The 18,150-nt window shown below is 48.1% G+C and overlaps 1 pseudogene; it reads left to right on the forward strand.

Annotated features, from left to right (window-relative positions):
* Positions 1-14,789: 14,789 nt before the first annotated feature.
* LOC123074197 (probable 2-oxoglutarate-dependent dioxygenase AOP1) overlaps positions 14,790-18,150 on the forward strand; it is a 20,982-nt pseudogene continuing 17,621 nt past the window's right edge.

Raw genomic sequence — 18,150 nt, forward strand, 5'->3', positions numbered from 1 at the left:
AGGCGATAGAGTGGTAGCGCTTTTTCTCCTAATCTGGAGATAAAGCGACTTAATGCTGCCACGCAACCAGCTAGTTTCTGGACTTGTTTGAGGTCTGTTGGTGTAGCCAACTATGACAGAGCTTGGATTTTAGCTGGGTTTGCTTCTATTCCTCTGTTGGAAATGATGAAGCCCAGCAGCTTTCCAGCGAGGACGCCAAAGACACACTTTTTCGGGTTGAGTTTAAGTCATACGCGTGGAGGTTGTCAAATGTGAGACGTAAGTCGTCTATTGGTGTTTCGACGTGCCTAGTTTTGATGACAACGTCATCGATGCAGGCCTCTACTGTCTTGCCGATCTGCTTCTCCAGGCATGTTTGAATCATGCGTTGGTATTTCACTCCAGCGTTCTTGAGCCCGAAGGGCATGGTGTTGAAGCAGAATGGCCCGTATGGGGTAATAAATGTTGTTGCAGCTTGGTCGGACTCCTTCATTTGATTTGATAATATCCGGAATATGCATGGAGGAAACACATTGAGTCATGTCCTGCGGTGGCGTCAATGATTTGATCAATGCGGGGAAGGGGGAAGGGATCCTTAGGGCAAGCCTTGTTGAGGTCCTTGAAATCAACACACAAGCGCCAGGATGTATCCTTCTTTGGTACCATCACCAGGTTTGCCAGCCAGTCTGGATGTTTGATTTCTCTAATGAATCCGACCTCGATAAGCTTGGCCAGCTCCTCCCCCATAGCTTGTCACTTGGGTTCGGAGAAGCGCCGTAGTGTTTGCTTGACCGGTTTAAATCCCTTTAATATATTGAGGCTATATTCGTCCAACTTGCGTGGGATCCCTGGCATATCCGAAGGGTGCCAGGCAAGTATGTCCTAGTTTTCGCGCAGGAATTCTCGTAGTGCGGCGTCCACTGTTGAGTTCAGTTGCGCTCCGATAGATGTTGTCTTCTTGGGGTCTGTTGGGTGGACCTGGAATTTGACTATTTCTTCTGCTGGTTTGAAGGAGGTGGATTTGGGGCGTTTGTCAAGGATCACATCGTCCCTGTCCACCGTGGAGCGTAGTGCGGTTAATTCTTTGGCCGCGAGGGCTTCGGATAGCGCCTCCAAGGCCAGGGATGTCGTTTTGTTTTCAGCGCGGAGTGCTATGTCCGGATCACTGACGAGAGTGATTATACCGTTTGGTCCGGGCATTTTGAGCTTCATATACCCGTAATGAGGTATAGCTTGGAAGCGTGTAAAAGCATCCCGCCCCAACAAGGTGTGGTATCCACTGCTGAAAGGGGACACTTGGAAAGTTATTTCTTCGGACCGATAGTTCTCCGGTGTGCCGAATACTACGTCAAGTGTGATTTCGCCCGCGCACCGTGCCTCCCGACTGGGTATAATTCCTCGGAAGGTTGTGTTACTTTGCTTGATGCGGCTCCTGTCTATTTCCATTTTATGCAGTGTGTCCTCATAAATGATGTTTAGTCCGCTGCCGCCGTCCATGAGGACCTTGGTAAGTCGAAACCCGTCCACGATGGGACTGAGGACTAACACGGCTGGCGCTCGGACTGTTCTGTACTTTGGATCATCACCGGTGTTAAATGTTATAGCCGTGTCGTTCCAAGGGTTTATTGCAGCGATTTGGCAGAATTCGGTGAGCTCGCGAAGTGCCCTTTTGCGCTTGTTGTTAGAAGCGAATGTCTCAAAGACCGTCAATACTCTTGAGCCGTCGTCTTCTGGGGGATGCTGTTCTGGGGCGTCCTTGATAAGGATGTCCTCGCCGCTCTTGGCTACCTGTCGTAGTATCCAACATGCTCTAAGGCTGTGGGTTGCCACGGTATCTAGTGTTGTATGTATTTTGCATGGGCCATCGAGCCACCCCTCCAAAACGGTACCGTGCCGCATAGCGGTTTTATGTTTCTTGACTGTTGGACTGGGCGTGCCATGGGGGTGCGCCCTCTTCGCCTATAGGGGGAGTTGAGTTGGGACCGATGGTTCCCAGCGAGCTGCCTGAGTTTTCCAGGCGCTCTCCATCGCGTTGTACTTTTGTACGATGGTTGCTAAGTCAGCGAATTTCAGTATGCGGCGGCGATTGATGGCGTTGAGGATTCCTTTGTCCGCACAATTGTTGCAGAACACTGATATTGCGTCCTCGTCACGGCAATCTTTTACCTTATCCTTGACAAGGAGGAATCTGGCCCAGAAGTGGTGGACCATTTCCTGAGACTGATGTTGTATGCTCATGAGAGCGTTTATGTCCGGGTGGGTGGGTGGAATTAAATCCAAGCCCCGACCTGCCCGATTATCCGGAGTATGAAGACCTTCCGGGCTTAACAGTCTGGGCTCTTGAGTATCTTCTAATTGTTTGGGACCGCCGTCCGATTCTATGTTCGGAGGGCTGGTCACATCCTTTCGTTGGTGGGCATCCGGTTCCTCCTGATCGGCGGTCCGGACATAGTCCTTCTTCGATATCAAAGAAGACTGGTCATCCTGCTCCCCGACCACCGCTATCTGGTGGGTGACCAGTGGAGTTTCAGTTTCTCCCTGATCGGTTTTAGACCCGACCCGATCATAATCTGTGGCGATTCCCAAAGCGGCGATGCGATCTAGGAGCTCGTTTAAGGACGAAAACTCTGCCTGATCCATCTGCTTGGAGTGTTTGGAGTTGATGCGAAGGGGTTTTCGATGGCCCGAGAGGTCATCGTCGGCTTAACGGCCGAACGGGCGATCATGGTAAAGCCGCCCAACCGGAGAGTTTGGCCCGGGGCCAGGACTCCCCTGAAGGTGATGTTGTCTTTAAGGACAAGGCGAGTCATCGAACCTTTCGTCGACGTCACAGTGGAACTCTCAATGAAAGCACCAATGTCGGTGTCAAAACCGGCGGATCTCGGGTAGGGGGTCCCGAACTGTGCGTCTAGGATCGATGGTAAGAGGAGACGGGGGACACGATGTTTTACCCAGGTTCGGGCCCTCTCTATGGAGGTAATACCCTACTTCCTGCTTGATTGATCTTGATGAATATGAGTATTACAAGAGTTGATCTACCACGAGATCGTAATGGCTAAACCCTAGAAGCCTAGCCTGTGTGACTATGGTAATGTGTATGCTTTCCGAACTAACCCCTCCGGTTTATATAGACACCGAGGGGATCTAGGGTTACATAGAGTCGGTTACATAGGAGGGAATCTTCATAGTCGGTCGCCAAGCTTGCCTTCCACGCCAAGGAGAGTCCAATCCGGACACGGGTACAGTCTTCGGCCTTCATGACTTCACAGCCCATCAGTCCGGCCCATGGATAACAGGCCGGACGCCCGAGGACCCCATAATCCAGGACTCCCTCAGTGGCATTCGTACCGCGCGTACATAACTACGCACACAAAATTCCATGGTCATCGACGGAGGCATAGCTAGCTTGTGATCCACAGTACGGCCCAACCGACACCGGATACACACATACTTTCAATTTTCCTCTTTTTCATTTTCAGGTTTCAATCCCGCAGGCCCCATCTGATGGCCTTATCACCGGTCCTTTTGAAGGATAAACACACCAAGACGGCAAGAAACACAGACGTATGGGGGACTTTCCAGGTGGTTTCGTTAACGATCACTCTACTTGTTTTTCAGGACCCACATGCAGCTCTCCCTTGGTTTTTGGCATGTTAAATAGCATGTTGCTTATCGCACTACTTGTATCAATGCGCCTTGACGTACTAATCAAATTAGCATGGAAACAGTTCGCGGCCCGAGGTTTAGGGCCCCAACTTATCACATTTGCACCCTTTCTGTTTTTTTCCTTTTTTTCTCTCTCCTGTGGGTAACCTTATCAGATAGCACCCGTACACTTTGGTACGCTTCATATTTGCCAGGGGCTTCATAGCACCTCGCACTACGGCAACAAAAGTCCAAACACTTTTTATAGTATAGTTCGGCACCCCGAATTTAGCACTATATGCATTGGCTCCGAATCATGTCTTTGGTCAATAGTTGGGTTGCCCGGCTCCTTTGCTTGCTACCTTACGTTCCGCTATATCGGCTAAGGTAGTAAAGGGAGAACTACTGCGATTGTGCCTTGGTTTACCCAAAGGAGCACCTCACTAGAGAAAGCCGAAAACTGACTGTCATAATGCGGCGAGAGCCGGTCAGCTCTTCGGAGGTTGCAAATCGTTGTAGATTTCTTTCGCATTACGTGAAGGTTCGGTACTTCCCGATCAGGTGCTTATAGCACTCTAGTTCGGATACTAGGGGCTGCGCCAACATTTTTATTGTCAAACTCCTATGGCTAAGTGAGGGCGTTAAAGCCGCATAGTCTGATTGCCTGGTTCGTTCCTCTAAACAACTCCTTCAAGGATCATATAATTGGATCAAGAGTGTTTAGATTCCATCCTGAACACCTCCGTACTACCTACGTGGGGGCAGAAGCCGACGACTGGTCAACCCTCGGATTTCATACAACACGGCCGCACAGGAGGTAAATTTTTCAAAACATAACAAACATTATATTACATACCCACTTTGTTTTATCATACAAGGCAGACGCAACTTGAATGCATTCATTTAAAGATAATGTCTTGCGAACACTCGTCGCTACAATACGAGACCCCTCCAGGATGTCTCCAAAATACCGCTCAGGTGTGCGGTGCTCCTTGCCTCAGGCGGCCCCTCGGTCACAATCTTGATGGCATCCATCTTCGCCCACCAGACCTTGACGTGGGCGAAGGCCATACGCGTGCCCTCGAAGCAGACGGACCGCTTAACGACGTCCAGCCGAGGACAGGCATCCACCAGCCGATTCACAAGGCCGAAGTAACTGCTGGGTATAGCTTCGACTGGCCACAGCCGGATTATTAAATCCTTCATGGCCAGTTCGGCCCCCCTGGTGGCCCCCTCTGCTGGTTATTCGTTCCAGTAATTCTTATTTATTCCATAAAAATTACCTGTGAAGTTTCAACTTGTTTGGAGTTGTGTAGAATAGGTAGCCTGATGTAGCTTTTTCAAGTCCAGATTTCCAGCTGCCGGAATTCTCCCTCTTGGTGTGTACCTTGCAAATTATGAGAGAAAAGGCATTAGAATTACTCCAAAAAGCATTATTATGGATAAAAACATTATAAATAACAGTAAGAAAACATTATGCAAAATGGACGTATCACATTACCAGAAGTTTCAACATCAGAGATAAAAGTTTCATTATCATTATCAGGAGGTTTTTCTATTTCAGGTTCACTAGAAGTATGCAAAGTCCTACCATTTTTCTTTTTCTTTTTCTTTTTCTTTCTAGATGGACAACGTGCATCAGTGTTAGCTCTTTGTGAATCATGTTCAATTCTTTTAGGGTGTCCCTCAGGATAAAGTGGTTCCCGAGTCATTTTACCTCCTCTAGTTGCAACTCTAACAGCAAAGTCATGTATATTATTATTCATTTCATCAAGCAATTCTCTTTAAGATTTAGCAACTTGTTCTAACTGGGTTTGAACCATAGAAACATGTTTTCCAACACCTCTAACATCATTTGAGATTCTAAATAACAAGTCACTCAAGCGAGCAATCATATCAAAATTGTATTTCAATTGTTTCATAACATTTGCATTGAAGTAATCTTGTTTTCTAATGTAGTTTTCAAACTCATAAAGGCATTGGCTAGGATGCATATTGTGAGGATTGTGATTATAATTGAACTTCATTAGAAAAATTACTTCTACCACCTTAGGCAGTGGTGGTGTATTAAGCCCATGCATTTCTTCAATAGGAGGTAAATTTTTAACATCCTCTACTTTAATACAGTTTTCCTTCATAGATTTCTTTGCCTCTTGCATATCTTCAGGACTGAGATATAATATAACCCTCTTCTTCGGAGTGGGTTTAGCCGGTGGTTCAGGAAGAGTCCAATCATCATAGTTTTTCAATAAGTTATTCAATAATTCTTCAGCTTGCCCAACAGTTCGTTCCCTGAAAACACAACCAGCACAACTATCTAGGAAGTCCCTAGAAGCATCGGTTAGTCCATTATAGAAGATATCAAGTATTTCATTTTTCTTAAGAGGATGATCAGGCAAAGCATTAAGTAACTGGCAAATCCTCCCCCAAGCTTGTGGGAGACTCTCTTCTTTGGTTTGAACAAAGTTAAATATTTCCTGTAAGGCAGCTTGTTTCTTATGAGCAGGAAAATATTTTTTAGAGAAGTAATAAATCATATCCTGGGGACTACGCACACAACCAGGAGCAAGAGTATTGTACCAAGATTTAGCATCACCCTTTAATGAGAAAGGAAATAATTTGAGAATAAAGTAGTAGCGAGTCTTCTCATCATGAGTAAAAAGGGTGGCTATGTCATTCAACTTAGTAAGATGTGCCACAACAGTTTCAGTTTCATAACCATGGAAGGATCAGATTCAACCAAAGTAATTAACTCTGGGTCGACAGAGAATTCATAATCCTTATCATCAATAAAGAGAGGTGAAGTAGCAAACTTAGGATCACATTTCATTCTAGCATTCAAAGATTTTTCTTTATACTTGCTTAATAATTTCTCTAGATCATCTCTATCTCTGCAAGCAAGAATATCTCTAGTTGTTTCTTCACTCATAACATAACCTTTCGGTACCTTAGGCAATTCATAACTAGGAGGGCTAGTTCTAGCAGGTGTTTCAGGAGATTTAGTTTCAAACTCATCTTCAGATTCAACAACATCATGTTGTATTACTCTAGCAATTTGTTTATCAAGAAAATCACCAAGTGGCACATCATCATTATCAAGCAAGGTACTAGCATCATCCTAAGCATCATTCATAGTAGAAGTAGCATCATCAATAACTTGCGATATATCAGAATTAATAGCATGTGGTGGTGTTGCAAGTCTACTTATAAAAGAAGGTGAATCTAAAGCAGAACTGGATGGCAGTTCCTTACCTCCCCTTGTCCTTGAGGGAAATATCTTAGTCTTAGCATCCTTCAGATTCTTCATAGTGATAATATGATAATAATCCCAAGTGACTCAAAAAATATAGCTATGGTTCCCGACAACAGCGCCAGAAAAAGGTCTTGATAACCCACAAGTATAGGGGATCGCAAAAAATTTTGAGGGTAGAGTATTCAACCCAAATTTATAGATTCGACACAAGCGGAGACAAAGAATATTTGAAGGTATTAGCAGCTGAGTTGTCAATTCAACCACACCTGGAGATTAATTATCTGCAGCAAAGTGATCGGTAGCAAAGTAGTTTGATAGTTTTGATAATAGTGACAGCAGTAATAGTAACGATAACAGTGATAGCAGTAATTGTGTAGCAAGTGTAACAGTGATAGCAGCAGTAGTAACTTAGCAAGAAAAATATAAGATAAATTCGTAGGCATTGGATCGGTGACTTGTTGGATGACATTCATCATGAGACAGTTATAACCTAGGGCGATACGGCACTAGCTCCAGTTCGTCAATATAATGTAGGCATGTATTCCGTAAATAGTCATACGTGCTTATGGAAAGAACTTGCATGACATCTTTTGTCAAACCCTCCCATGGAAGCGGGGTCCATATTGGAAACTAAGGGATATTAAGGCCTCCTTTTAATAGAGAACTGGAACAAAGCATTAACACATAGTGAATACATGAACTCCTCAAACTACGGTCATCACCGGGAGTGGTCCTGGTTTTTGTCACTCCGGGGTTGCCGGATCATAACACGTAGTAGGTGAATATAACTTGCAAGATCGGATCTAGAACATGGATATAATGATGATAACATAAATGGTTCAGGTCTGAAATCATGGCACCCGGGCCCAAAGTGGCAAGCATTAACCATAGCAAAGTCATAGCAACATCAATCTTAGAACATAGTGGATACTAGGGATCAAGCCCTAACAAAACTAACTCGATTACATGATGAATCTCATCCAACTCCTCATCGACCAGCGAGCCTACGAAGGAATTACTCACTCCCGGTGGGGGCATCATGGAATTGGCGATGGAGAAGGGTCGATGATGACGAAGAACGAAGATCCCCCTCTCCGGAGCCCCAAACGGACTCCAGATCTCGCCTCCCGATGAAGAACAGGAGGTGACGGTGGCTCTGTCTCGTGGATCGCGATAATTCTTTCTCCCTGATTTTTTTCTAGAAAAATGGGATTTTATAGCATCGGTTTCAGGGTCTGCGGGGCCACCTGGTGGGGACAACCCACCTGGGCGAGCCAGGAGAGGGCGGCGCGCCCTGGTGGGTTGTGCCCAGCCAGGGGCCCCTCTCCGGTAGGTCTTGGCTCCAGAAATTCTTATATATTATATGAAAATCCCTCGCAAAGTTTCGTTCCATTCCGAGAACTTTTATTTCTGAACAAAAACAACACCATGGTAGTTCTGCTGAAAACAACGTCGGTCCGGGGTTAGTTTCATTCAAATCATGTAAATTAGAGTCCAAAACAAGAGTAAAAGCGTTAGGAAAAGTAGATACGTTGCAGACGTATCACTCATATAAATAGAACAACCATTATTCTCTGATTTAAATGAATAACTATCTCACATCAAACAAGATCCAGATATAATGTTCATGCTCAACGCTGGCACCAAATAACAATTATTCAGGTCTAAAAATAATCCAGACGATAGATGTAGAGGTAGCGTGCCGATGGCGATCACATTGACTTTGGAACCATTTCCCACACACATCGTCACCTCGTCCTTAGCCAATCTTCGTTTAATCCATAGCCCCTGTTTTGAGTTGCAAATGTGAGCAATAGAACCAGTATCAAATACCCAGGCGCTACTACGAGCATTAGTAAGGTACACATCAATAACATGTATATCAAATATACCTTTCACTTTGCCATCCTTCTTATCCGCCAAATACTTGGGGCAGTTCCGCTTCCAGTGACCAGTCCCTTTGCAGTAGAAGCACTCAGTCTCAGGCTTAGGTCCAGACTTGGGCTTCTTCCCTTGAGCAACAACTTGCTTGCTGTTCTTCTTGAAGTTCCCCTTCTTCCCTTTGCCCTTTCTCTTGGAACTAGTGGTCTTGTTAACCATCAACACTTGATGCTCCTTCTTGATTTCTACTTTCGCAGCCTTTAGCATCGCGAATAGCTCGGGAATTGTCTTTTCCATCCCTTGCATATTATAGTTCATCACGAAGCCTTTATAGCTTGGTGGCAGTGATTGGAGAACTCTGTCAAAGACACTATCATCAGGAAGAATAACTCCCAGCTGAGTCAAGTGGTTGTGGTACCCAGACATTCTGAGTATGTGTTCACTGACAGAACTATTCTCCTCCATTTTGTAGCTATAGAACTTGTTGGAGACTTCATATCTCTCAACTCAGGCATTTTCTTGAAATATTAACTTCAACTCTTGGAACATCTCATATGCTCCACGACGTTCAAAACGCCTTTGAAGTCCCGATTCTAAGCCGTAAAGCATGGCACATTGAACTATCGAGTAGTCGTCAGCTTTGCTCTGCCAAACGTTCATAACGTCCGGAGTTGCCCCTGCAGCGGGTCTTGCACCTAGCGGTGCTTCCAGGACGTAATTCTTCTGTGCACTAATGAGGATAATCCTCAAGTTACGGACCCAGTCCGTGTAGTTGCTACCATCATATTTCAACTTAGCTTTCTCTAGGAACGCATTAAAATTCAAGGGAACGGTAGCACGGACCATTGATCTACAACAACATAGACATGCAAAAACTATCAGGTACTAAGTTCATGATAAATTAAAGTTCAATTAATCATATTACTTAAGAACTCCCACTTAGATAGACATCCCTCTAGTCATCTAAATGATCACGTGATCCATATCAACTAAACCATGTCCGGTCATCACGTGAGATGGAGTAGTTTTCAATGGTGAACATCACTATGTTGATCATATCTACTATATGATTCATGTTCGACCTTTCGGTCTCAGTGTTCCAGGCCATATCTGCATATGCTAGGCTCTTCAAGTTTAACCCGAGTATTCTGCATGTGCAAAACTGGCTTGCACCCGTTGTATCTGAACGTAGAGCTTATCACACCCGATCATCACGTGGTGTCTCGGCACGAGGAACTGTATCAACGGTGCATACTTAGGGAGAACACTTGTAACTTGAAATTTAACGAGGGATCATCTTATAATGCTACCGCCGTACTAAGCAAAATAAGATGCATAAAGGATAAAAATCACATGCAATCAAAATATGTGACATGATATGGCCATCATCATCTTGTGCCTTTGATCTCCATCTCCAAAGCACCGTCATGATCTCCATCATCACCGGCTTGACACCTTGATCTCCATCGTAGCGTCGTTGCCGTCTCGCCAACTGTTGTTTCCACGACTATCGCTACCGCTTAGTGATAAAGTAAAGCAATTACATGGCGATTGGATTTCATACAATAAAGCGACAACCATAATGCTCCTACCAGTTGCCGATAACTTTTACAAAACATGACCATCTCATACAACAACTTATATCTCATCACGTCTTGACCATACCACATCACAACATGCCCTGCAAAAACAAGTTAGATGTCATCTACTTTGTTGTTGCAAGTTTTACGAGGCTGCTACGAGCTTCTAGCAAGAACCGTTCTTACCTACGCATCAACACCACAACGATTTTTCGTCAAGTGTGTTGTTTTAATCTTCAACAAGGACCGGCCGTAGTCAAACTCGATTCAACTAAAGTTGGAGAAATAGACACCCGCTAGCCACCTGTGTGCGAAGCACGTCGGTAGAACCAGTCTCATGAACGCGGTCATGTAATGTCGGTCCGGGCCGCTTCATCCAACAATACCGCTGAATCAAAGTAAGACGTTGGTGGTAAGCAGTATGACTATTATCGCCCACAACTCATTGTTTTCTACTCGTGCATATAACATCTACGCATAGACCTGGCTCGGATGCCACTGTTGGGGAACGTAGTAATTCAAAAAAATTCCTACGATCACGCCAGATCTATCTAGGAGAAGCATAGCAACGAGATAGGAGAGTGTGTCCACGTACCCTCGTAGACCAAAAGCGGAAGCGTTTAGTAACACGGTTGATGTGGTCGAACGTCTTCACGATCCAACCGATCAAAGTACCGAACGTACGGCACCTCCGTGTTCAGCACACGTTCAGCACGATGACGTCCCTCGAGCTCTTGATCCAGTAAAGGGTCGAGGGAGAGTTCCGTCAGCACGACGACGTGGCAATGGTGATGATGAAGTTACCAGCGCAGGGCTTCACCTAAGCACTACCGCGATATGACCGAGGTGTTAAACTGTGGAGGGGGGCACCGCACACGTCTAAGAGATTGTCTGTTGTGCTTTGGGGTGCCCCCCTACCCACGTATATAAAGGAGGGGGAGGAGGAGGCCGACCAAGGGAGAGTCCCGCCAAGGGGGAGTCCTACTAGGACTCCAAACCTAGTAGGATTCGCCCCCCTTTCCTTCCAATGGAGAGGGGGAAAGGGGAAAGGAGGGAGAGGGAGAAGGAAAGAGGGGGGTCGCGCCCCCTCCCCTTGTCCAATTCAGATTGGGGCAAGGGGGGCGCGGCCCACCTCCTGTAGCCTGCCTCCTCTCCTCCATGATGGCCCATTAGGCCCAATAACTTTCCCGGGGGTTCTCATAACCTCCCGGTACTCCGATAAATCCCCGAATCTTATCGGAATCATTCCGATGTCCGTATATAACCTTCCAATATATCAATCTTTACCTCTCGACCAGTTCGAGACTCCTCGTCATGTCTGTGATCTCATCTGGGACTCCGAACAAACTTCGGTCATCAAATCACATAACTCATAATACAAATCATCATCGAACGTTAAGCGTGCGGACCCTACGGGTTCGAGAACTATGTAGACATGACCGAGACACATCTCCGGTCAATAACCAATAGCGGAACCTGGATGCTCATATTGGCTCCTACATATTCTACGAAGATCTTTATCGGTCAAACCGCATAACAACATATGTTGTTCCCTTTGTCATCGGTATGTTACTTGCCCGAGATTCGATCCTCGGTATCATCATACCTAGTTCAATCTCGTTACCGGCAATTCTCTTTACTCGTTCCGTAATGCATCATCCTGTAACTAACTCATTAGTCACATTGCTTGCAAGGCTTATAGTGATGTGCATTACCGAGAGGGCCCAGAGATACCTCTCCGATACACGAAGTGACAAATCCTAATCTTGATCTATGCCAACTCAACAAACACCTTTGGAGACACCTGTAGAGCATCTTTATAATCACCCAGTTACGTTGTGACGTTTGATAGCACACAAAGTGTTCCTCCGGTATTAGGGAGTTGCATAATCTTATAGTCAGAGGAATATGTATAAGTCATGAAGAAAGCAATAGCAATAAAACTGAACGACCATTATGTTAATCTAACGGATGGGTCTTGTCCATCACATCATTCTCTAATGATGTGATCCCGTTCATCAAATGACAACACATGTCTATGGCCAGGAAACTTAACCATCTTTGATTAACGAGCTAGTCAAATAGAGGCATACTAGGGACACTCTGCTTGTCTATGTATTCACACATGTACTAAGCTTCCGGTTAATACAATTCTAGCACGAATAATAAATATTTATCATGATATAAGGAAATATAAATAACAACTTTATTATTTCCTCTAGAGCATATTTCCTTCAATATGTTCGCTAAAATTGAAAAGAGTTCACAGATTTGAAAGAAGTCCATCGGTTTCATAAAAAAGGTTCACAAATTTGAAAGATATTTCTAATTGAAAAAACTTTCACGCAATTGAAAAAAAACCACGTCGTCCATTCTCGTTGGTTTCCGCGAATATATGAAAGAACTTAAGAGAAAAAGGAAGGAAGTACTCACAAGATGTGAGATATCCTTGTTGGTTACTACAGTCTGTACCGAATGAGGAGATCACGATTCCGGATAATGTCGCGAAATCACTAATTGAGGAGTATTTCTTGCAAAGATCACTCCCACCTTCTCAGGTTATAACAAGTGGCGCGCTGCATGTGTGCCACTTGTCGCAACCTGAGAGTTTTTCTTTTTTCGATCCATTTATTCAAAATGTTTTATCTCTCAAATTGTAATCGTTTTCATCGTTGGATTCCTCGCGTTGAGATCTTCAAAACTAGATCTCATATTGATAGGTTTTGGTGACATCTTTTTCACGAAAAAACCCAAACCAGGAGCACGTTTTTTCCCTTTCCGAAAGAGGCACGGACGTGCCTCTCGCGAAAGCACAACCGTGCTTCTCGCGGAAAAAAACACGTCTTTTTTTTCGTTTCCGAGAGGCACGACCATGCCTCTCACGAAAGGACAACCGTGCCTCTCGCGGAAGGAAAAAAAACAAAAAACATGTTTTTTTCCGAGAAGCACGGCCGTTCCTCTCGCGAAACACAACCGTGTCTCTCGCGGGGGTAAAACCGTGCGTCTCGCGAAAGAAAAAAAAGCAAAAAACACGTTTTTTTCGTTTCCGAGAGGCACGGTCGTGCCTCTCACGAAAGCAAAACCATGCCTCTCGCGGAAGGAAAACCGTGCCTTTCACGAAAAAAACACATTTTTTCGCGAAATTTATTTACGATATTTTTTCGAAAACTAAGGAAGACCGGTAGAAACCTAAAAGTCAAAAAAAAATTAAAAGCAGAAAATGCGTGCGGAAAAATAAAAAAAATTCAGGAAAAACGCCCAGAGCGCGACATGGGGCGGTGGCTGAGAGCGCGCCAAGTGGCGCGCTCCCAGCCCACCCGCATGTGATCGTTGCGTGGCTCCGGAAGGAGCGCTCGTCAACTAGTTGCTACCTACTAAGAGGCACAGAAGGCATCAAATAGGAGTTGGGTCCATGATTCGCTGTTAATACATCTTTACATGGATGGATCGCAAATTCTATTCAGCGCTTAACAAACATTTTTTTTCAGATTTGCCAACCTGGCGCACACCCCTTTCATCATGGGCTCGGTCCATTTTTTGTTCTTCTCAGTCACATGAGTACGCAACGCGGGCCAGTTATTTCGTGAGCCACTGGCCCATTTTGATTTGAGAAGCTCCAAGATGCTTCCAGTTCAGTTGACCATTTTGTTTTTCCTTTGGGTTTTCGTTTTCGTTTTTCATTTTTTTTTTTCAAAATTTTCACAAATTCGTGAACTCTTTAAAATTTATGAATGTTTTCAAAAGCATGCTCTTTTTACAAATTGGTGAACCTTTTTTCAATTTGGTGAACTTTTTTCGAATCCACGATTTTTTCACATGGATGAACATTTTTAAATCCGCAACATTTTCCTCCAAATTTTGTGTTTTTCTTAATTCATGTTTTTTATAAAAGTTTATAGTTTTCCATATTCGTAACATTTTTCATATTCATATCTTTTTAGAAAATTTATGAACTTTTTTTAGTACATGATTAATTTTCATTTTTTTTAATTTTATGATTTTTTTTCAAATCTTGTTGTCATAAGTCAACAATCCAATGTGAACAGTCAATCAATACACCAGTCAACCGGTCAAATTGTCCCCCGTCAACCCATGAGCGGTCCACCTGTCAACCGGGCATAGCTCGGTCGGCCAGTGCATGCGTGAGAAAGCATTAGTTGGCTTAGAGCATGGTTAATAATACATCCAACAGTCGACTATAAAAAATTGTCATGTCATCTACAGCCAACCTCTTAACCGACATTTATAATAATAAGTTTTAAATATGTATTAGTTTATCAATAGTTGGTCCACCTTACATTCTCACAACGCATCTTTTCTTTGAGTCTCAATTGGCACGACACGACCAATGGCGGTGTAGTCGTATCTCCGTTCTTTTCGACCATACTCTAAGGTGGAGCTAGGGAAGCGGATTTTTGTCTCGGCGTTGATCACGATCAGAGCGAGCAAACATGGCTGCCTCGCCATCTTCGACCCTTGTGAGCCCTCCTCGCGTTGACCTCGACGGGGACGACCCAAGCACGCTGGTTCGTGGCACGCCGGAGTGGCTGCGGTGCGCGGGCCTTGTCCGTCGCGCGCTTGAGGCTAACGGATGTGTCGCCGTCGGGTGTCGCCGCCGCATACCGCCGGAGCTGCGGGAGCGGATGCTCGTGGCGATGGCGGAGCTGTCCGCGCTCCTGCCCGAGACGAAGCGCCGGACCGGCGCCGCGGACGGCCCGTACAGGGCGTACATGGAGAAGCGGGACTCCGCCGCGTGCCATCACGAGGCGTGTTGGGTATAAGCCACGGCGATCGCGTCGGGCGTGCGTGTGTGCACGCGGGACGGATCGGGAGCGTGGCGTGCGTGAGCCAGGCTCATGTTCGACTCCACCGTGTAGGTTAGGTTGTTGGCGAGAGTAGTGGGGTGCTCATGCTCAGTCCGTTGGGAGGCAGCCGCGTCGTGCGTATGTGCGCGTCGTGCGCGCTGCCGGAGCGTGCGGATCGAGCGGCAAAGCGAGCTGGGCAGCGCACGTGCGCGAGCAAGGTGGGGTACGTGCCTACACCTATGATGTGCCCAGGTATAAAACGGTGAACTGATCGTTGATGTAAAAGTGCGGCTTGAGAGAGATGTAGCCCGGAGCGTATGTGCGCTCGAGAGTCTCCCTGTATGTGTCCGAGTCCAGTGAATAAAAGGCCAAGATACAGGCGTTCGTCGCCGCGGCGTTCATCATCGGAAAACTGCTGTGCTTCTTCTACCTCCTTCTTGTTTCGTTCGAGCGAACCACAGAGAGTTGCAGAGAGAGAGCAAGGGCAAGGCAAGGCCACAGCAACAACAATTGGTAATCAGAGCCACAGGTTCGGGGGGTGGCCTTGGCGTGCGGCCGCGTCCGCGGTGCGCACAGCGAGCGCGGCGGAGATGGAGGCTGCGGCCACGGCGTCCGCGGCGAGCGCGGCGGACATGGACGCGTCGGCTGCGATGCGTGGCCATGCACGGTGATGCCGTGCGCGCAACGAGCAGCGGCGATCGCGGAGACGAGGAGGCTGCGGAGGACTTGCGTGGTGGCGCAGAGGCTGCGGCGGCTCGGCGCGACGACCGTGGAGGCGCTGCGCTACGGTTGACGGCGCAGCGGTGCAGGGCAATAAGCGCGGCGGCGAGTCGGGCGCGACCGGTGCATGTTATGGGTGCGCACCGGACGCGTCGGGCGCGTCGGGACCGCGGGAGTGGACCGCGGCGAGGCGTTGACCTGGTTGCGCAGATCGCGTATGTGCGCGGCGGGAGCGCGAGCCGGGCGCGCAGGGACGTGGGGACTGCGCGCGAAGGCCACGGCGGCACGGTGGCAGGCTTGGCAGCGACGTCAGGGCGGTGGCGGCTACAACGACGTCGACGGCGCGGCGGAGGCCGCAGCGGTGCGGTGTGGCGGCCATGGCGACATCGACGACGATGGACTCACCTGCTGTAGTTTGTGGCTTAGGGGGTGAGTGTTGGGCATAAGCCACGACGATCGCGTCGGGCGTGCGTGTGTGCACGCGGGACGGATCAGGAGCATGGCGTGCGTGAGCCAGGCTCATGTTCGAGTCCACCGTGTAGGTTAGGTTGTTGGCGAGAGTAGCGGGGTGCTCATGCTTAGTCCGTTGGGAGGCAGCCGTGTCGTGCGTATGTGCGCGTCGTGTGCGCTGCCGGAGCGTGCGGATCGAGTGGCAGAGCGAGCTGGGCAGCGTACGTGCGTGAGCAAGGTGGAGTACGTGCTACACCTATGCTGTGCCCAGGTATAAAACGGTGAACTGATCGTTGATGTAAAAGTGCGGCTTGAGAGAGATGTAACCCAGATGGTATGTGCGCTCGAGAGTCTTCCTGTATGTGTCCGAGTCCAGTGAATAAAAGGCCAAGATACAGGCGTTCGTCGCCGCGGCGTTCCTCACCGGAAAACTGTTGTGCTTCTTCTACCTCCTTCTTGTTTCGTTCGAGCGAACCAGAGAGAGTTGCAGAGAGAGAGCAGGGGCAAGGCAAGGCCACGGCAACAACAAGGCGTTCGGGGTTCTCAACGCGGCCCTCGGCGTCTGCCAGGAGGCCCGCGCGTTTGTTGCGCGCGCCTGGCCGCAGGGCAACAATCGTTTCCTGTAAGCTTTGGCCGTTCAGAGCCATCATTTGTTGTGACGTGGCCGAGTAATCATTTCATTTCTCCACGCTGTCATCCAGGGAGACGCTGACTTCGACGGCCGGGGAGATGGAGAGGCTGGCCTGCGTGATCCTCGCCATGGTCGTCGACAGCTACGGCCTCTCACACCGCTCTGACGAGATGGTCGCCGCCACGGACACCAACTTCCGCATGCTCACGTACTACAACGACACCACGCGGACGTCGTCGTCGGACGGGTAGCCGGCCGTCGCCCTCGCCGCCCACATCGACGGGAGCTATATGACGATCCTTGAACGACGTGGACGGCTTCGAGCTGAGGATGAGGGACGGCGTAGAGTGGGCGTTAGACTGTATAGCTTCTGTATTTATACGTGTATATTGTAACACTGTATCCCGCTCATTATATATATGTGATAGGCCATCCTTAAAGGATTGTGCCCGTTCCCCCAAATCTATTGTCTTACATGGTATCAGACTAGGTCACGTACGCTTCCGCCTAAACCCTAACCACCCGACACCACCGCCGCCTCGCTCCCGATCGCGCCGTCGCCGCCGCCGCCTCCGGATCCACCAACGCCGGCTTCCTTCCGGCCTCCCTCGCAGCTCACCTGTCCTGCCCACCGGATGCCGCCGCGGTGCAGTCCCCGCTCGGGATGAGGAGCGTGGGCTCCTTCTTCGCGACTCCCCTGCTACTTCGTCGCCCGGGCAAGTGCTCGCGGTGCACACCGTCGGCGCCACGACCGCTTTTCCCGCCGCCATCGCTGTCTCACCTCTACCGCTGGCGGTGCCCGCGTCGGCCCTGATGGCGGGTCTTGCGGCGTCGGTCTCGGCAGCGGCGCCACCTGCCCCCGCGCCATCAGCACCCCTGGCCGCATCCACGGTCCCGCTGGCTGCCTCTACGGTGTGCTCACCTCAGCCAGCCTACTCGACGGGATCGCTGCCGCCGCCGCCGTTTCACTTCGGCCATCTCATCACCATCAAGTTGTCGTCGGACAACTACATCTTCTGGCATGCGCAGGTCCTTCCGCACCTTGGGAGCCATTATCTGCTTGGCTATGTCGACGGCTCTCTCCCCTGCCCCCCCCCCCCACGCTGGTGGACAGCGTGCGCGGTCTGGTCTGTTATACGGCACATCGTGTTTGGACAGGGCAGGACCAGGCGAACCTCTCCTCCATCCAGGGGTCGCTTACTCCGG

Source organism: Triticum aestivum, chromosome 3D (genome assembly GCF_018294505.1).
Source record: "Triticum aestivum cultivar Chinese Spring chromosome 3D, IWGSC CS RefSeq v2.1, whole genome shotgun sequence".
Classification (NCBI taxonomy): domain Eukaryota; kingdom Viridiplantae; phylum Streptophyta; class Magnoliopsida; order Poales; family Poaceae; genus Triticum; species Triticum aestivum.